Source organism: Callithrix jacchus, chromosome 9 (genome assembly GCF_049354715.1).
Source record: "Callithrix jacchus isolate 240 chromosome 9, calJac240_pri, whole genome shotgun sequence".
Lineage (NCBI taxonomy): Eukaryota > Metazoa > Chordata > Mammalia > Primates > Cebidae > Callithrix > Callithrix jacchus.
Genome location: NC_133510.1, coordinates 27,067,312 through 27,088,190, shown reverse-complemented (window position 1 = coordinate 27,088,190; position 20,879 = coordinate 27,067,312). Strand labels below are relative to the sequence as shown.

Sequence of the window (20,879 nt, the reverse complement as noted above, 5' to 3'; positions counted from 1 at the left end):
CTATCTCGGCTCACTGCAACCTCTACCTCCCAGGTTCAAATAGATCACCTGCCCCAGCCTCCTGAGTAGTTGGAACTACAGGCACCTGCTGTCACACCCACCTATTTTTTTGCATTTTTAGTAGAGATGGGTTTCACTGTGTTGGCCAGGCTGGTCTCGAACTCCTTATCTCAATTGATCCACCAGCCTTGACCTCCCAAAGTGCTGGAATTCTAGGCATAAGCCACTGCACCTGGCCTCACACTTGTTTATTACAGTTCCACCAACCTGTGCTCATGGTCCCTTTACCTCCTCTGCTCCAGTCACCTCAAAAGGCTGGCCGTAATGGAGAGCTGCTTTCTTTCAGCCTCTCAAGTGCACTTTTTCTTTTCCCTTAGAATAACTGGGACTGCCCCTTATCCTTCCCATAGCCTCCTCTGCTTCCTTGCTTATTGTACCTTTTCTATCTCCCGCTCAGTCCGGACTCCACGGTCGGCTCTTCAACCATGCTCCTGCTAGTGGCTTGCAGTTCCTGTTCTCCAACTTTCTAATCTACCTACTGTGTCATTCCCCAAGCAGGGGATTCCCCGCCAGCTACTTCTCTAATTCTTAGGCTGGCAGAAGTGGCCTCCACGCTGCCCAGTGGGGCCTGTTCGGCCAACACAGCTGCCACCCCAGTTTAATCCTTCATTCTCATTCCTTCCAGTTGTCCAGGACCTGCCACCTGCCTGACCTGGGGAATAGGGAAGAGATGGAGAAAACAAAGGAGGGGTGCAGACATCAGGAGCTCAGCACCCTGGGCTGCCCAGCCTGGGGGAAATTCTCTCCCTCCACTTCCTCCCCTGCTCTGTGCTTCACTTTCTTCCTCCTTGAGGACTGCCTGATTCCCTTATATAGCCGTGAAAACGTTCACATCACTAAGGAAATTGCCTTTTTTTTTTTTTTTTTTTTTTTGAGGCAAAGTCTCTCTGTTGCCCAGGCTGGAGTGCAGTGGCATGATCTTGAATGACTCACTACAGTCTCCACCTGGCGGGTTCAAGCGATTCTCCCACCTCAGCCTCCTGAGTAGCTGGGACTACTCAGGCTAATTTTTGTATTTTTAGTAGAGACTGGTTTTTACCATGTTGGCCAGTCTGGTCACAAACTGCTGACCTCAAGTGATCCGCCCACCTCAGCCTCCCAAAGTGCTGGGATTACAGGCGTGAGCCACTGCGCCTCACCAAAATGGCTTAATTGCACAAACATTTTGAGAGTCGGCCTGGCATGGTGGCTCACGCCTGTAATCCAAGCACTTTGGAGGCCAACGCAGACGGATCACCTGAGGTCGGGAGTTCAAGACCAGCCTGACCAACACAGTGAAACCCCGTCTTTATTTAAAAAAAGAAAAGCAAAACAAGAGAGTCAACAGGGAACTGTTGACCTGAAAGGAAGCTGAAGCAAAATTAAGTAGAGAATTTATCTGGGGCTGGGCATAGGGGCTCATTCCTGTAATCCAGTACTCTGTGAGGTCGAGTCGGGAGGATTGCTTGCCAGGAGTTTGAGACCAGCCTGGGCAACATAGTGAGATCTCATCTGTACAAAATATTTAAAAGTTTCCAGGCATGGTAGCTCATGTCTGTAATCTCAGCTACTCAGGAGGATTGGTTGAGCCCAGTAGTAGTTCGAGGATACGGTGAGCTAAGATCTTGCCACTGTAATCCAGTCTGGGTGACAAGAGCAAGACCTTTTCTCTAACATAAATAAATAAATAATAATAATAGTAAGAGAGAGGGTCTATTTGGGCCAAGCTAGAGTATTGCAAACTGGGAGCGTAGAGTCAGGTTGCCTCAGTCTACACCCTGATTAGTAGCAGTTGTGAGGGAAGAGGCGGGACTTGACACCAGAACAGTTGAAGACCAGCTGAAACAGGGAAGAGGGAAAGCACCTCTCCATAACACACGCCCACCGGTGCCATGTCAGTTTACCATTGCCATGGCAAAACCCAGAAGTTACTGCCTCTTTCCATGGCAATAACCTGGGAGTTAAACTCTTTTCCTAAAAATTTCTGGAAAACCCATCCTTTAATTTGCGTGTGATTAAAAGTGGGCATAAACATGACTACGGAACTGCCCCTTATCTGCTACTCTCAGCACGATGGCCTGTGGTGTACCGCTGCCCTGCAGGACCAGTTACAGAGCTGTCACACTGCTGCCTCCATAAAGCTGTTTTCAGCAGCCAGGCGTGGTGGTTTATGCCTGTAATCCCAGCACTCTGAGAGGCCAAGGTGGGTGGATCACCTGAGGTCAGGAGTTTGAGATCAGCCTGACCAACACGGTGAAACTACAAAATACAAATTATAATAAATTTTATTATTACTAAAAATAACAGCCTCCGAAGAGGCTGGGATTACAGGCATGCACCACCACCCCCGGCTAATTTTGTCATTTTAGCAGAGACGGAGGTTTCACCATGTTGGTCACAGTCCTCAACTCCTGACCTCAAGTGATCTACCTGCCTTGGCCTCCCAAAGTGCTGGGATTACAGGTGTGAGCTACTGTGCATGGCCAAGAAACCTCTTTTCTATAAAAAATAAAAAGAAATTTGCCAGGTGTGGTGGCACCTATCTGTAGTTCCAGCTGCTCCGCAGGCTGAGGTGGGAGGATTGCTTGAGCCCAGGAGGTCGAGGCTGCAGTAAGCCGTGATCATGCCATTGCACTCCAGCCTGGGTTACAGAGCATGACCCTGTTAAAAAAAAAAAAAAAAGTTCCTGCTAGTGGCTTACAGTTCCTGTTCTCCAACTTTCTATCTACCTACTGTGTCAGTCCCCAAGCAGGGGATTCCCCGCCATCTACTTCTGCAACTCTCAGGCTGGTAGAAGTGGCCTCCATGCTGCCCAGTCAGAGAAACCTGTTTGGCCAACACAGCTGCCACTCCGGTTCCATCCTTCATTCTCTTTCTCTTGGGGTCTGGACTGGGACCCCTTTCTGGTAACAGTCAACTTCAGGGTTGCTGAGAGGAATTTACTGACCACAGTACAGGTTTGAAAAAGGAAAGTTTTATTATTATAGAAGAAGAAATGCTGCAGAAAAGCGCAGTACAAGAGCTCAGAGTGCACTGCAGTGGTCTTTTCCTTAGGGATATTTATGGACCTAAACCAGGAGTTGAAAGGTAACTTGCATGATAAATGATTACATTTTTAGACATTTTGGTGCCTTAATGTCAGGCACCAAACAATGAGTTTCGGCAGGCAAGCATTCCGGAGATGTACAGAAATCCTTGTTACTTACACATTTTCAGTCAAAAAGAGGCGTGGAACCAAGAAAGTCTAATTACTTCTAAATTCCTCAGAGAAGGAGTTTTTGTCTCTGGGGGCCTGCTGGATGGTAACCAGGTGATTTTGCTCTCTTATTTATTTATTTATGGACAGCGTCTTGCTCTGTTGCCCAGGCTGGAGTGCGTGGCATGATTATAGCTCGTGGCTGCCCCTACCTCCTGGGCTCAAGCAATCCTGCCACCCCAGCCTCCCAAGTAGCTGAGACTACAGGTGCAGAACTCCATGCCTGGCTAATTTTTAAATTCTTTGTAGAGACAGGGTCCCCGTATGTTGCCTAGACCTGTCTTGAACTCCTGGGCTCATGTTATCCACTCACCTCAGCATCCCAAAGTCCTTTAGTTTCTTCTTTGAGATGGAGCCTCACTTTATCACCCAGGCTGGAGTGCAGTGGTGCAATCTCAGCTCACTGCAACCTCTGCCTCCCATGTCAAAGCAATTCTCCCTGCCTCCACTGGGAGAATTTATAAAGGGCTCATAAAGATCAATTTTAAATTTTAAAATTAAGATCCCAATAAACAAATGAGTAAAAGGGCAAGACATCACGGCTCATGCCTGTAACCCCAATACTTTAGGAAGCCAAGACAGGAAAACCCCTTGAGACCAGGAGTTTGAGGCTGCAGTGAGCTATGATTTTGCCACTGTGTTCCAGCCTGGGAACAGAGCAAGACCCTGTCTCTAAGTAAATGAATAAGTAAGAGCTGCTAACAATTTACAGAAACAGAAACATAAATTTTAAAATGTTCGTTTATACTAGTAATTAATTGCAAATTTCTTTTTAGATGGAGTTTCACTCTTGTTGCTCAGGCTGGAGTGATCTCGGCTCACTGCCAACCTCCACCTCTGAGTTCAAGCGATTCTCCTGCCTCCGCCTCCTGGGTAGCTGGGATTACAGGCACACATCACTGTGCCCGGCTAATTTTTTTGTATTTTTAGTAGAGACGGGGTTTCACCATGTTGGCCAGGCTGCTCTCGAACTCCTGACCTCAGGTGATCCTCCTTCCTTGGCCTCCCAAAGTGCTGGAATTACAGGCATGACCACTGTGTCTGGCCTAATTGCAAATTAAAACATCTTTTTTACCAGACTAATGATGAGAGCTTTATAAAATTGTTTTAATTACTTTTGATTAGGGTGCAGTCAGGTACGCATTCCTTATGGTACTTGCTGTTGACAGTACAGAATGGTACAAACTTTCTAGGAAGTTTTTTTTTGCAGCATGAATAAAAGGACTCGCAAATGTTTTTGACTCAGTAATTGCCAGGCTAGGTCTCTTATAAGGAAATAATCAGAAATACATGCAAAAATATATGGTAAGAATAGTCAATACAGCAAAAAAGAAAATAATCCAAGAGTCTAATAATAAATAAATTATTATAAAATTACAATAGGACCGTACCATGAAAAAGATTATTCAACCATTACAAATAATGATTATAAAGAATTTAGAATGACATGGGAAGATACTCAACACATATTGCAGTACGTGAAAAATCAGGACATGGACCTACATTTATTATGTTTGCAACCATATAAAAATATGTGTACAATATATTCATATGTAGCAGACACTCTGCTGAAGATGTAACTTGTGAGTTTTATTTTCACTGCTCTTCCAAAGAATGCCAGAAACTCTGCCCCTGGGTAGCTGGCTCCCCACGGAGCGACTTTCCTCTAGGGAAAGTAAAAGGAATTTAGCTGTTTGCAAGGGGTGGCCCCCCCAACTGGAGACAATCAGGCCCTATTGTCAGGGAAGGTGGGGGAACGTTGACCTACCTTTATGTATGAAACGGGACACCAACGATGCCCAAAAGCCTACTGGAAGTCACTCTTGGAGGAAGTTTGTAGCTCTATGGTCCAGGAAGGAATTAGAACAAGCCCATTTGGGAATGACAGTAAGAGAGGAGTTAAAATTTTAAAAAGTAAAAACAGAACAAGCCCAGTCTGGTTTAAAGGTTGAAACACCTGGGCAAGAAAGAAAACGTTATTGTCTGGAATGGGTGTTCCTCTGAGCCAGTCCGGATGTAGTGCTGGGGTTGAGGGGGGGATTGAGGGCCGAGGCTGGCGGGGCCTCTAAAAACTGGGCATTACGAATGAAGCCCGGGGAACTGAAAGGACTCTGGATTAGCTGGTGCTGGGGGAGTGGAATTCTTCCTCTCTAGCCAGCCGTTATGGGCGTGGTGGGAACGTGCAGGAGCAACAAAGAGTGACACCTTGTGGTGGCCACGAGCAATGGCAGAAACACAGCACAGACCCGCGCTAGGGACGCCTGGGCTCCCCTCCGATGGGGATCAACGTCCACAGGACTCTGTGCATTACATAGGCCTCAGGTCCCTGGGCTATCCCAGAGAAGAAGCAACTCTAAGAGTTGGTAACTGGCTAATTCAGTGGTTAAAGGATAAGAGCTAGTTTTAGCTTCATTTATTTTAGAAAAAGCTTTAAATGCATTCTGATTGTTATGGTACAGCTGGCAACTGTTGGGGCTCAGAAAACAGTACCCTAAAATGAGAACCTCAGCAGCAGCCACACAAGAAAATGTTTCCTTTTGATTTTTTCCTGCGCGCCTGTCTCTCGCTACCATTCTCACCCGAGGACAGCCACAGAAATCAAAGCCCCTTTCCCAAAAGTCAGCCATAAAACAAAATTAGTCCGGGCGCGGTGGCCCACACCTGTAATCCCAACACTTTGGGAGGCTGAGGCAGGCGGATCACCTGAGGTGGGAGTTCGAGACCAGCCCGGACAATATAGCGAAACCCCGTCTCTACTAAAAATACAAAAATTAGCCGGGTGTGGAGGTGGGCGCCTGTAATTCCAGCTACTGCTGGTGAAGCTGACACAGGAGAATCACTTGAACCTGGGAGACAGAGGTTGCAGTGAGCCGAGATCGCACCCCTGCACTCCAGCCTGGGCGACAGAGGTAGACTCTGTCTCAAAAACAAAAAAAAAACCCCAAAAACAAAAAAAGACTCTAATTTTCCCTCGGCCGGCCTTTCTCTCTCTCTCTCTCTCTCTCTCTTTCTTTCTTTCTTTCCTTTATTTTTCTTTCTTCTTTCTTCTTTTCTTCTTCTTCTTTTTTCTTTTAAATAAAGATGGGGTTTCACCATGTTGGTCGGGCTGGTCTTGAACTCCCGACCTCAGGTGATCTGCCCGCCTTGGCCTTTGGGAAGAGATTCTCCTGCCTCAGCCTCCAGAGTAGCTGGGACTACGGGCGCCCACCACCACATCTGGCTAAGTTTTTTGTATTTTTAGGAGAGACGGGGTTTCATCATGTGAGCCACCGTGCCCGGCCTTCCCTCCACCTTTCTATGTCAAACTGCCTGTAAAGAAACTATCTTGGCCGGTCGCGGTGGCTCCGGCTTGTAATACCAGCACTTTGGGAGGCGAGACACGCGGATCACCTGAGGTCAGGAGAGCAGCCTGGCCATTGTGGAGAAACTCCATCTCTACTAAAAGCAAAAAATTAGCCAGCCATTGTGGCACATGCCTATAGTCTCAGGAGGCCGAGGTGGGAGAATTGCTTGAACCTAGGAGGCAGAGGTTGCAGTGAGCTGAGATCATGCCACTGCACTCTAGCCTGGGTGACAAAGCAAGAGTCAGTTTCAAAAACAAACAAACAAACCAAAATGAAATTATCTGCTGAGTGCAGTGGCTTATGCCTGTAATCCCTGCACTTTGGGAGGCAGAGGTGTGAGAATTGCTTGAGCGCAGGTGTTCAAGACCAGCCTGGACAAAATAGGGAGATCCTCCATCTTTACAAAATTAGAAATTAAAAAATTAGGCTGGTGTGGCCGTGCAACCCTGTGGTTCCAGTTAATTGGGAGGCTGAGGTGGGAGGATTGCTTTAGTCCAGAAGGTTGAGGCTGCAGTATGCCATGATCATGCCACTGTTCTCCAGCCTGCTGACACAGGAAGACCCAGTCTCAAGAAAAAAAAAGCTATCTGACTTACCTTGTTTGACAGTAGATCAAAAGACCTCAAATCACTGGAGGTCCCTGCTCCTCACCCAGAAGGAAGGAATGCTGCAGAGAAAGACTAAGGATCTGGATAGGCAGGCCTGGCTGGATTTCCCCACTCAGTCTGTGAGCAGGACCCTTTTTGTCCAATCTTTTTTTTCTTTTTTCTTTTTTTGAGACGGAGTCTTGCTTTGTTGCTCAGGCTAGAGCGCAGTGGTGTGGTGCGATCTCAACTCACTGCAACCTCTGCCTCCTAGGTTCAAGCAATTCTCATGCCTTAGTCTTCTTAATAGCTGGGATTACAAGCATGTACCATCACGCTAAACTAATTTTTGTATTTTTAGTAGAGACAGAGTTTTGCTATGGATAGAGCTATTTTAACTGGGGTGAAATATATCTCATTGTAGTTTTGCCATGCATTTCCATTGTGAGTAATGAGATGGAGGATTTTTTCATAACTGTTGGCCATTTGTACTTCTGAATGTTTTTTTGAGATGGGTCTCGCTGTCACCTAGGCTGGAGTGCCATGGCACGATCTCAGCTCACTGCAACCTCCGCCTCCCGGGTTCAAGAGATTCTCCTGCCTCAGCCTCCATAGTAGCTGGGACTACGGGCGCCCACCACCACATCTGGCTAATTTTTTTGTATTTTTAGTAGAGACGGGGTTTCATCATGTTGGCCAGGCTAGTCTTAAACTCCTGACCTCAGGTGATCTGCCTGCCTCAGCCTCCCAAAATGCTGGGATTATAGGTGTGAGCCACCAAGCCTGGCCCAATATTTTTACATGGCTCTGCATACTTTGTTACACCTAAGCATAAAAATGGGCAATATCATCTATATCTTTGAGTCTTCATTAATTGTATGCTTGTTAAATAAATTTGTGCTTTTCTCCTATTAACCTGCCTTCTCCAAGTTGATTTTTCAGTGAAACTTCAGAAGGCCAAGAAATACTTACCCTCTTGGCCTCTATACCATATGCAATACACATCTACATTTTTTTAAAAAAAGGCTGGTCATGGTGGCTCATGCCTGTAATCCAGCACTTTGGGAAGTTGAGGCGGGCAGATCACCTGGGGTCAGGGGTTCGAGACTAGCCTGGCCAACATGGTGAAACCCCGTCTCTACTAAAAATACAAAAATTAGGCAGGCGTGGTGGAGTGCACCTGTAATTCCAGCTATTCCAGAGGCTAAGGCAGGAGAATCGCTTAAACCTGGGAGGTGGAGGTTTCAGTAAGTTGAGATCATGCCACTGGGTGACAGTGAGACCATGTCTCCAAAAATAAATAAATAAATCAAAGCATGTAGAAATCAACCTCATTTTTTAAAAATGGCTGAATAGAATTCCAAGTTCCACACATTTTAAAGCTAGGCCTCTGTCCACAAACATTTAAATAATTTGATTGTTTTTCTTTTTTTTGGTTGTAAATATTGCTGTAATAAACACTTTTGTCCATATCTTGGTATACTTTTGTGATAACATCTATATGTTATATTCCGATTTATACTATAACCAACAGTATGAAAGTACATTATTTTCTTAGCAACACCATTGTGAATTACACACATAAAATATTTTGCCCATACCCAATACCATAGGATAAATATTATGTGTGGATACATGTGTGTGTACATATATATGCTTTCATTTGCATTTTAAAAATTATTTTTTTGTTTTCTTTTTTATTCTTTTTCTTTTTATTTTTTTATTGCATTTTTGGTTTTGGGGTACATGTGCAGAGCATGCAATACAGTTGCATAGGTACACACATGGCAGTGTGTTTTGTTTGCTCTCTCCCCTTCACCCACATTTGGTATTTCTCCCCAGGCAATCCCTCCCCACCGCCCCCTCCCACTGGCCCTCCCCTTTTCCCCCTCTAGACCCCAGTGTTTAGTACTCCCCTCTCTGTGTCCATGTGTTCTCATTTTTCATCACCCACCTATGAGTGAGAATATGTGGTGTTTCGTTTTCTGTTCTTGTGTCAGTTTGCTGAGAATGATGTTCTCCAGATTCATCCATGTCCCTACAAATGACACAAACTCATAATTTCTGATTTCTGCATAATATTCCATGGTGTATATGTGCCACATTTTCCCAATCCAGTCTATCATCAATGGGCATTTGGGTTGATTCCAGGTCTTTGCTATTGTAAACAGTGCTGCAATGAACATTCGTGTGCATGTGTCCTTGTAGTAGAACGATTTATAGTCCTTTGGATATATACCCAGTAATGGGATTGCTGGGTCAAATGGAATTTCTATTTCTAAGGCCTTGAGGAATCGCCAAACCTCCACAATGGTTGGACTAATTTACACTCCCACCAACAGTGTAAAAGTGTTCCTTTTTCTCCACATCCTCTCCAGCATCTGTTGTCTCCAGATTTTTTAATGATCGCCATTCTAACTGGCGTGAGATGGTATCTCAATGTGGTTTTGATTTGCATCTCTCTGATGACCAGTGACGATGAGCATTTTTTCATATGATTGTTGGCCTCATATATGTCTTCTTTTGTAAAGTGTCTGTTCAAATCCTTTGCCCACTTTTGAATGGGCTTGTTTGTTTTTTTCCTGTAAATCTGTTTGAGTTGTTTGTAAATTCTGGATATCAGCCCTTTGTCAGATGGGTAGACTGCGAAAATTTTTTCCCATTCTGTTGGTTGCTGATCTGCTCTAGTGACTGTTTCTTTTGCCGTGCAGAAGCTGTGGAGTTTGATTAGGTCCCATTTGTCTATTTTGGCTTTTGTTGCCAATGCTTTTGGTGTTTTGTTCATGAAGTCATTGCCTACTCCTATGTCCTGGATGGTTTTGCCTAGATTTCCTTCTAGGGTTTTTATAATGCCGGGTCTTATGTTTAAGTCTTTAATCCATCTGGAGTTAATTTTGGTGTAAGGTGTCAGGAAGGGGTCCAGTTTCTGCTTTCTAAACATGGTTAGCCAGTTTTCCCAGCACCATTTGTTGAACAGGGAATCCTTTTCCCATTGCTTGTTTTTGTCAGGTTTATCAAAGATTGTATGGTTGTAGCTGTGTTGTGTTGCCTCTGATGCCTCTGTTTTGTTCCATTGATCTATATCTCTGCTTTGATACCAGTACCATGCTGTTTTGATTACTGTAGCCTTATAGTATAGTTTGAAACCCGGTAGTGTGATGCCCCCCGCTGTGTTCTTTTTGCTTAGAATTGATTTGGCTATGCGGGCTCTCTTTTGGTTCCATATTAAGTTCATGGTGGTTTTTTCCAGTTCTGTGAAGAAAGTCGATGGTAGCTTGATGGGGATAGCGTTGATTCTGTAAATTACTTTGGGCAGTATAGCCATTTTCACGATATTAACTCTTCCTAACCATGAACATGGAATGTTTCTCCATCTGTTTGTGTCCTCTCTGATTTTGTTGAGCAGTGGTTTGCAGTTTTCCCTAAAGAGGTCCCTTACGTTCCTTGTGAGTTGTATTCCAAGGTATTTTATTCTTTTTGTAGCAATTGAGAATGGCAGTTTGTTCTTGATTTGGCTGTCTTTAAGTCTGTTATTGGTGTAGAGGAAGGCTTGTGATTTTTGCACATTGATTTTATATCCTGAGACTTTGCTGAAGTTGCTTATCAGTTTCAGGAGTTTTTGGGCTGAGGCGATGGGGTCTTCTAGGTATACTATCATGTCGTCTGCAAATAGAGACAATTTGGCTTCCACCTTTCCTATTTGAATACCGTTTATTTCTTTTTCTTGCCTGATTGCTCTGGCTAGAACTTCCAGTACTATATTGAATAGGAGTGGTGACAGAGGGCATCCTTGTCTAGTGCCGGATTTCAAAGGGAATGCTTCCAGTTTTTGCCCATTCAGTATGATATTGGCTGTTGGTTTGTCATAAATAGCTTTCATTACTTTGAGATACATTCCATCGATACCGAGTTCATTGAGGGTTTTTAGCATAAAGGGCTGTTGAATTTTGTCAAATGCCTTCTCTGCATCAATTGAGATAATCATGTGGTTGTTGTTTTTGGTTCTGTTTAGGTGGTGAATTACGTTGATAGACTTGCGTATGTTGAACCAGCCTTGCATCCCCGGGATGAATCCTACTTGATCATGATGAATAAGTTTTTTGATTTGCTGTTCCAATCGGCTTGCCAATATTTTATTGCAGATTTTTGCATCTATGTTCATCATGGATATTGGCCTGAAGTTTTCTTTTCTTGTTGGGTCTCTGCCGGGTTTTGGTATCAGGATGATATTGGTCTCGTAGAATGATTTGGGTAGGATTCCTTCTTTTTGGGTTACTTGGAATAGTTTGAGAAGAAATGGTACCAGCTCCTCTTTGTGTGTCTGGTAGAATTCGGCTGTGAACCCATCTGGACCTGCGCTTTTTTTGTGTGGTAGGCTCTTAATTGCTGCCGCAACTTCGGACCTTCTTATTGGTCTATTCATAGTTTCAGCTTCCTCCTGGTTTAGGCTTGGGAGGACACAGGAGTCCAGGAATTTATCCATTTCTTCCAGGTTTACTAGTTTATGTGCATAGAGTTGTTTGTAATATTCTCTGATGGTGGTTTGAATTTCTGTGGAATCTGTGGTGATTTCCGCTTTATCATTTTTTATTGCATCCATTTGGTTGTTCTCTCTTTTCTTTTTAATCAATCTGGCTAGTGGTCTGTCTATTTTGTTGATCTTTTCAAAAAACCAGCTCTTGGATTTATTGATTTTCTGAAGGGTTTTTGTGTCTCAGTCTCCTTCAGTTCAGCTCTGATCTTAGTTATTTCTTGTCTTCTGCTGGGTTTTGAGTTTTTTTGATCTTGCTCCTCTAGCTCTTTCCATTTTGATGATAGGGTGTCAATTTTGGATCTCTCCATTCTTCTCATATGGGCACTTATTGCTATATACTTTCCTCTAGAGACTGCTTTAAATGTGTCCCAGAGATTCTGGCATGTTGTGTCTTCGTTCTTGTTGGTTTCGAAGAACTTCTTTATTTCTGCCTTCATTTCGTTGTTTATCCAGTCAAAATTCAGGAGCCAGTTGTTCAGTTTCCATGAAGCTGTGCGGTTCTGGGTTGGTTTCTGAATTCTGAGTTCTAACTTGATTGCACTATGGTCTGAGAGGCTGTTTGTTATGATTTCAGTTGTTTTGCATTTGCTGAGCAGTGCTTTACTTCCAATTATGTGGTCAATTTTAGAGTAGGTATGATGTGGTGCTGAGAAGAATGTATATTCTGTGGATTTGGGGTGGAGAGTTCTGTAAATGTCTATCAGGTTTGCTTGCTCCAGGTCTGAGTTCAAGCCCTGGATATCCTTGTTGATTTTCTGTCTGGTTGATCTGTCTGATATTGACAGTGAGGTGTTAAAGTCTCCCACTATTATTGTGTGGGAGTCTAAGTCTCTTTGTAAGTCGTTAAGAACTTGCCTTATGTATCTGCGTGCTCCTGTATTGGGTCCATATGTTTAGGATCGTTAGTCCTTCTTGTTGTATCGATCCTTTTACCATTATGTAATGGCCTTCTTTGTCTCTTTTGAACTTGGTTGCTTTAAAGTCTAATTTATCAGAGATGAGGATTGCAACTCCTGCTTTCTTTTGCTCTCCATTTGCTTGGTAAATCTTCCTCCAACCCTTTATTTTGAGCCTTTGTGAATCCTTGCATGTGAGATGGGTTTCCTGGATACAGCACACTGATGGGTTTTGGCTTTTTATCCAATTTGCCAGTCTGTGTCTTTTGATTGGTGCATTTAGTCCATTTACATTTAGGGTTAATATTGTTATGTGTTAATTTGACACTGCCATTTTGATACTAGCTGGCTGTTTTGCCCGTTAGTTGTTGTAGATTCTTCATTATGTTGATGCTCTTTAGCATTTAGTGTGATTTTGGAATGGCTGATACTGGTTTTTTCTTTCTATGTGTAGTGCCTCTTTCAGGAGCTCTTGTAAAGCAGGCTGGTGGGGACAAAATCTCTGAGTACTTGCTTGTTCGCAAAGGATTTTATTTTTCCTTCACTTCTGAAGCTCAGTTTGGCTGGATATGAAATTCTGGGTTGAAAGTTCTTTTCTTTAAGGATGTTGAATATTGGTCCCCACTCTCTTCTGGCTTGCAGAGTTTCTGCTGAGAGATCTGCTGTGAGTCTGATGGGCTTTCCTTTGTGGGTGACCCGACCATTCTCTCTGGCTGCCCTTAGTATTTTCTCCTTTATTTCAACCTTGTTGAATATGACGATTATGTGCCTTGGGGTTGCTCTTCTTGCGGAATATCTTTGTGGTGTTCTCTGTATTTCCTGCAATAGAGTGTTGGCCTGTCTTGCTAGGTGGGGGAAATTTTCCTGGATAATGTCCTGAAGAGTATTTTCCAGCTTGAATTCATTCTCTTCATCACATTCTGCTACACCTATCAAACGTAGGTTAGGTCTCTTCACATAGTCCCACATTTCTTGGAGACTTTGTTAATTCCTTTTTGCGCTTTTTTCTATGATTATGGTTTCTCATTTTATTTCATTTAGTTGATCCTCGACTTCTGATATTCTTTCTTCTGCTTGGTCAATTCAGCTATTGAAACTTGTGCATGTTTTGCGAAGTTCTCGTATTGTGTTTTTCAGCTCCTTTAATTCATTCATATTCCTCTCTAAGGTATCCATTCTTGTTATCATTTCCTCAAATCTTTTTTCAAGGTTCTTAGTTTCTTTGCATTGATTTAAAACATGTTCTTTTAGCTCACAAAAGTTTCTCACTATCCGTCTTCTGAAGTCTAATTGCGTCATTTCGTCACAGTCATTCTCCATCCAGCTTTGTTCCCTTGCTGGTGGGGAGTTTTGGTCCTTTCTAGGCAGTGAGGTGTTCTGGTTTCGGGTGTTTTCCTCCTTTTTGCGCTGGTTTCTTCCCATCTTTGTGGATTTATCCTCCTGTCATCTGTGTAGTTGCTGACTTTTTGATTGGATCTCTGAGTGGACACCCAGATTGTTGATGATGGAGTATTTCTGTTACTTGGTTTTCCTTCTACGAGTCTAGCGCCTTTGCTGTATGACTGCTGAGGTCCACTCTAGGCCCTGCTTGTCTGGGGTGCACCTGTAGTGGCTGTTGAACAGTGAGGGATGCTACCAGTTTCTTTTTTTTGCTATCTTTGTCCCAGGATGATGTCTGCCAAATGTCAGTCTTATGGATATAGAGGGGTCAGGGAGTTGCTTGAGGAGACAGTCTGTACTTTGTAGGAGCTCAAGTGCTGAGCTGTGAGCTCTGTTGTTCATTCAGGGCTGCTAGGCTGCTATGTTTAGTTCTGCTGCAACCTAACTCGTAAGAAAACCTTTTTTTCCCTCAGATGCTCTGTCTGGGGGCGGGTTTGGGCTTTTCTTGTGAGTGTCCGCCTCGCTGTCCTGCCCAGCTGGGAGGCAGTCTAGTCACTTTTTGCCTGCCGGGGCTTCACCCTGCTGGTGTGAGTTTTGCCCTTTTGCTGAAGCTCTGCCCTTCTGCTGTGGTCTCCACCCTGTTGCCACACCCTGCGGCAGAGTCTCTCTGTTGTACTGGGTTGCCTCGGCAACGGCAGGCTGAGTCAGCAATGGGCGTTTACCTCAGTAGGGGCTGATTGCCTCAGTAATGGCTGACGCCCCTCCCCTGTGGAGCTGCGCTTTAAAAAAACCTTTTCACTGGAATTGTCGCACTGTGCTCCCCCAAACGCTGAGTCCCTGGGATTCCCTGGGCTGGGTCACAGTTCAAGACCCGTTCAGTCTTAAGTTCAGCCCTCTCGGGTCTTAGTTTGCCGGTTCAACAGGGCACCCGTAACAGTGCGCTTTTGTATGGAGCACTGTGGAGTGCCTCTGCACTCCGGCACGGGCTGGAGCCACACCTGCTGCCAGCTACGCCAGCGGAGACCTCTGCCTGGCATCCCACGTCTCTTTTATACCTGGGAATTTCCCCATTCTGTGGGCAACTAAGATCCGTCTGGAAATGCCTCCCCGACTCACCCTCTCCATGCATCCAGTGAGAACTTCAATCCTGGGTTGTTCTCACAGCGCCATCTTGAGTCCATCTTAAAAATTATTCATGGGCTGGGCATGGTGACTCATGCCTGTAATCCTAGCACTTTGGGAGGCTGAGGCAGGTGGATCACTTGAGGTCAGGAGCTGGGGAGGGATAGCATGGGGAGAAATGCCAGATGTGTGTGTAGGGGAGGAAGGCAGCAAATCACACTGCCACATGTGTACCTATGCAATTATCTTACATGTTATGCACATGTATCCCAAAACCTAAAATGCAATTAAAAAAAGAAAAAAAAGACCAGCCTGGCCAACATGGTGAAACCCCATCTCTACTAATAATATAAAAAATTAGATGACTCAAGATGGCGCTGTGAGAACAACCCAGGATTGAGGCTTTCACTGGATGCGCAGAGTAGGTGAGTCAGGGACGCATTTCCAGACGGACCTTTGTTGCCCACAGAACGGCAAAATTCCCAGATATAAAACAAACGTGGGATGCCAGCCGGAGATCTTGACTGGTGTAGCCAGCAGCCGGTGTGGCTGCGGCCCACGCCGGAGCACAGATGTGCTCCACAGAGGTCCGCACAAAAGCGCACTGTCCCGGGTGCCCTGTTGAACTGGCAACCTGAGACCTGAGAGGGCTGAACTTGAGACTGAATGGGACTTGAACAGTGAGGCAGCCCAGGACAAAGCATTAGGGGTAGCGCAGTGCGACAAACAAAACAGGATTCCAAACGCTCGCTGTTAGGAGGTTACCTTAAGGCGCAGCTCCGTGCGGGAGGGGCGTCCGCCATTACCGAGGCAATCAGCCCCTACTGAGGTACATGCCCATTGCTGATGCAGCCTGCCATTGCCGAGGCAACCCGGTACAACAGAGAGACTCCGCAGCAGGGCGGAGCCCGCGGCTGCAGGGCGGAGACCGCAGAAACAGGGTAAACCTCACACCAGCAGGGCGGAGCCTTGGCAGGACAAGACTGCCTCCTAGCTGGGCAGGAAAACCCGGCAGACACTCAAAAATAAAGCACCAACCCCTTCAGAAAGAGCAGCTGAGAAAAAAAGGGCTTTTTTTGAGTTCTGTTGCAGCAGAACTAAACATAGCAGCCTAACAGCCCTGAATAAACATCAGAGATCACAGCTCAGCACTTGAGCTCCTATAAAGTACAGACTGTCTCCTCAAGCATCTCCCTGACCCCTCTATAACCAAAAGACTGACATTTGGCAGACATCATTCTGGGACAAAGATAGCAGAAAAAGAAACTGGTAGCATCCCTACTGTTCCGCAGCTGCTATAGGTGTACCCCAGACAAGCAGGGCCTGGAGTGGACCTCTGCAGTTGTACAGCAAAGGGGCTAGACCGGTAGAAGGAAAACCAAGTAACAGAAATACTTCATCAGCAACAATCTGGGGGTCCACCCAGAGACTCAATCGAAAAGTCAGCAACTACACAGACGACAGGTGGATAAATCCACAAAGATGGGAAGAAACCAGCGCAAAAAGGAGGAAAACACCCGAAACCAGAACACCTCGCCTCCTAGAAAGGACGAAAACTCCTCATCAGCAAGGGAACAAAGCTGGATGGAGAATGACTGTGACGAAATGACGGAATTAGACTTCAGAAGGTGGATAGTGAGAAATTTTTGTGAGTTAAAAGAACATGTTTCAAATCAATGCAAAGAAACTAAGAACCTTGAAAAAAGATTCGAGGAAATGATAACAAGAATGGATAACTTAGAGAGGAATATGAAGGAATTGAAGGAGATGAAAAACACAATACGAGAACTTCGTGAAGCATGCACAAGTTTCAGTAGCCGAATTGACCAAGAAGAAGAAAGAATTTCAGAAGTCGAAGATCAACTCAATTAAATAAAACAAGAAACCAAGATCAGAGAAAAAAGTGCAAAAAGGAATTAACAAACTCTCCAAGAAATGTGGGACTATGTGAAGAGACCTAACCTACGTTTGATAGGTGTATCAGAATGTGACGAAGAGAATGAATCCAAGTTGGAAAATACTCTTCAGGACATCATCCAGGAAAATTTCCCCCACCTAGCAAGACAGGCCAACACTCAAATGCAGGAAATACAGAGAACACCACAAAGATATTCCGCAAGAAGAGCAACCCCAAGGCACATAATCGTCAGATTCAACAAGGTTGAAATAGAGGAAAAAATACTAAGGGCAGCCAGAGAGAAAGGTCGGGTCACCCACAAAGGAAAGCTCATCAGACTCACAGCAGATCTCTCAGCAGAAACTCTGCAAGCCAGAAGAGAGTGGGGACCAATATTCAACATCCTTAAAGAAAAGAACTTTCAACCCAGAATTTCATATCCAGCCAAACTGAGCTTCAGAAGTGAAGGAAAAATAAAATCCTTTGAGAAAAAGGAAGTACTCAGAGATTTTGTCACCACCAGGCCTGCTTTACAAGAGCTCCTGAAAGAGGCACTACACATAGAAAGAAAAAACCAGTACCAGCCATTCCAAAATCACACTAAATGCTAAAGAGCATCAACATAATGAAGAATCTACAACAACTAACAGGCAAAACAGCCAGCTAGCATCAAAATGGCAGTATCAAATTCACACATAACAATACTAACCCTAAATGTAAATGGACTAAATGCACCAATCAAAAGACACAGACTGGCAAATTGGATAAAAAGCCAAAACCCATCAGTGTGCTGTATCCAGGAAACCCATCTCACATGCAAGGATACACAAAGGCTCAAAATAAAGGGTTGGAGGAAGATTTACGAAGCAAATGGAGAGCAAAAAAAAGCAGGAGTTGCAATTCTCTTCTCTGATATGATAGACTTTAAAGCAACAAAGATCAAAAGAGACAAAGAAGGCCATTACATAATGGTAAAAGGATCGATAAAACAAGAAGAGCTAATGATCCTAAACATATATGGGCCCAACACAGGAGAACCCAGTTATATAAGGCAAGTTCTTAAAGACTTACAAAGAGACTTAGACACCCACACAATTATAGTGGGAGACTTTAACACCTCACTGTCAATATTAAACAGATCAACAAGACAGAAAATCAACAAGGATATCCAGGACTTGAACTCAGACTTGGAGCAAGCAAACCTGATAGACATTTACAGAACTCTCCACCCCAAATCCACAGAATATATATTCTTCTCAGCACCTCATCACACCTGCTCTAAAATTGACCACATAATTGGAAGTAAAGCACTCCTCAGCAAATGCAAAACAACTGAAATCATAACAAACAGCCTCTCAGACCATAGTGCAATCATGTTAGAACGCAGAATACAGAAACCAACCCAGAACCGCACAGCTTCATGGAAACTGAACAACTGGCTCTTGAATGTTGACTGGGTAAACAACGAAATGAAGGCAGAAATAAAGAAGTTCTTCGAAACCAACAAAAACGAAGACACAACATGCCAGAATCTCTGGGACACATTTAAAGCAGTCTCTAGAAAAAAGTATATAGCAATAAGTGCCCATATGAGAAGAGTGGAGAGATCCAAAATTGACACCCTATCGTCAAAATGGAAAGAGCTAGAGGAGCAAGATCAAAAAAACTCAAAACCCAGCAGAAGACAAGAAATAACTAAGATCAGAGCTGAACTGAAGGAGATTGAGACACGAAAACCCTCCAAAAAATCAATAAATCCATGAGCTGGTTTTTTGAAAAGATCAACAAAATAGACAGACCACTAGCTAGACTGATTAAAAAGAAAAGAGAGAACAACCAAATAGATGCAATAAAAAATGATAAAGGGGAAATCACCACAGATTCCACAGAAATTCAAACCATCATAAGAGAATATTACAAACAACTCTACGCACATAAGCTAGCAAACCTGGAAGAAATGGATAAATTCCTAGACTCCTGTGTCCTCCCAAGACTAAACCAGAAGGAAGCTGAAACTATGAATAGACCAATAACAAGGTCAGATGTCGAGGCAGCAATTAAGAGCCTACCACACAAAAAAAGCCCAGGTCCAGACGGGTTGACAGCCGAATTCTACCAGACACACAAAGAGGAGCTGGTACCATTTCTTCTGAAACTATTGCAAATAATCCAAAAAGAAGGAATCCTTCCCAAATCATTCTATGAGACCAATATTATCCTGATACCAAAACCCGGCAGAGACCCAACAAGAAAAGAAAACTTCAGGCCAATATCCATGATGAACATAGATGTGAAAATCTTCAATAAAATATTGGCAAGCTGATTGCAACAGCAAATCAAGAATGTTATCCATCATGATCAAGTAGCATTCATCCCAGGGATGCAAGGCTGGTTCAACATACACAAGTCTATCAACGTAATTCACCACATAAACAGAACCAAGGACAAAAACCACATGATTATCTCAATTGATGCAGAGAAGACATTTGACAAAATTCAACAGCCCTTTATGCTAAAAACCCTCAATAAACTCGGTATTGATGGAACATATCTCAAAGTAATAAAAGCTATTTATGACAAACCAACAGCCAATATTATACTGAAAGGGCAAAAACTGGAAGCATTCCCTTTGAAATCCGGCAAGACAAGGATGCCCTCTGTCACCACTCCTATTCAATATAGTATTGGACGTTCTAGCCAGAGCAATCAGGCAAGAAAAAGAAATAAAGGGTATTCAAATAGGAAAGGAGGAAGCCAAATTTTCTCTATTTGCAGACGACATGATAGTATACCCAGAAGACCCCATTACCTCAGCCCCAAAACTCCTGAAACTGATAAGCAACTTCAGCAAAGTCTCAGGATATAAAATCAATGTGCAAAAATCACAAGCCTTCCTCTACACCAATAACGGACTTAAAGAGAGCCAAATCAAGAACAAACTGCCATTCACAATTGCTACAAAAATAATAAAATACCTTGGAATACAACTCACAAGGAACGTAAGAGACCTCTTCAAGGAGAACTACAAACCACTGCTCAACGAAATCAGAGAGGACACAAACAGATGGAGAAACATTCCATGTTCATGGTTAGGCAGAATTAATATCGTGAAAATGGCTATACTGCCCAAAGTAATTTACGGAATCAATGCTATACCCATCAAGCTACCATCGACTTTCTTCACAGAACTGGAGAAAATTACCACGAACTTCATATGGAACCAAAAGAGAGACCGCATAGCCAAGTCAGTTCTAAGCAAAAAGAACACAGCTGGGGGCATCACACTACCGGATTTCAAACTATACTACAAGGCTACAGTAATCAAAACAGCATGGTACTGGTACCAAAACAGAGATATAGACCAATGGAACAGAACAGAGGCAACAGAGGCAACACAACATATCTACAATACACAATCTTCGATAAACCTGTCAAAAACAAGCAATGGGGAAAGGATTCCCTGTTCAACAAATGGTGTTGGGAAAACTGGCTAGCCATGTGCAGAACGCAGAAACTGGACCCCTTCCTGACACCTTACACTAAAATTAACTCCAGATGGATTAAAGACTTAAACATAAGACCCGGCACAATAAAAACCCTAGAAGGAAATCTAGGCAAAACTATCCAGGACATAGGAGTAGGCAAGGACTTCATGAACAAAACACCAAGAGCATTGGCAACAAAAGCCAAAATAGACAAATGGGACCTAATGAAACTCCACAGTTTCTGCACGGCAAAAGAAACAGTCACTAGAGTGAATCGGCAACCAACAGAATGGGAAAAAATGTTTGCAGTTTACCCATCTGACAAAGGGCTGATATCCAGAA

General features: G+C 43.9%; 1 long non-coding RNA gene across 2 annotated transcripts in view; it reads right to left on the bottom strand.

Annotated features, from left to right (window-relative positions):
• Positions 1 to 5,431, bottom strand: part of LOC118144129 (uncharacterized) — a 32,096-nt gene extending 26,665 nt beyond the window's left edge. For both annotated transcript variants that reach the window (XR_013522670.1, XR_013522669.1), the window contains exon 1: positions 5,064 to 5,431. This is a non-coding gene — a long non-coding RNA (uncharacterized LOC118144129). The remainder of the gene's footprint in view (positions 1 to 5,063) is intronic.
• Between the last annotated feature and the right edge of the window lie 15,448 nt (positions 5,432 to 20,879).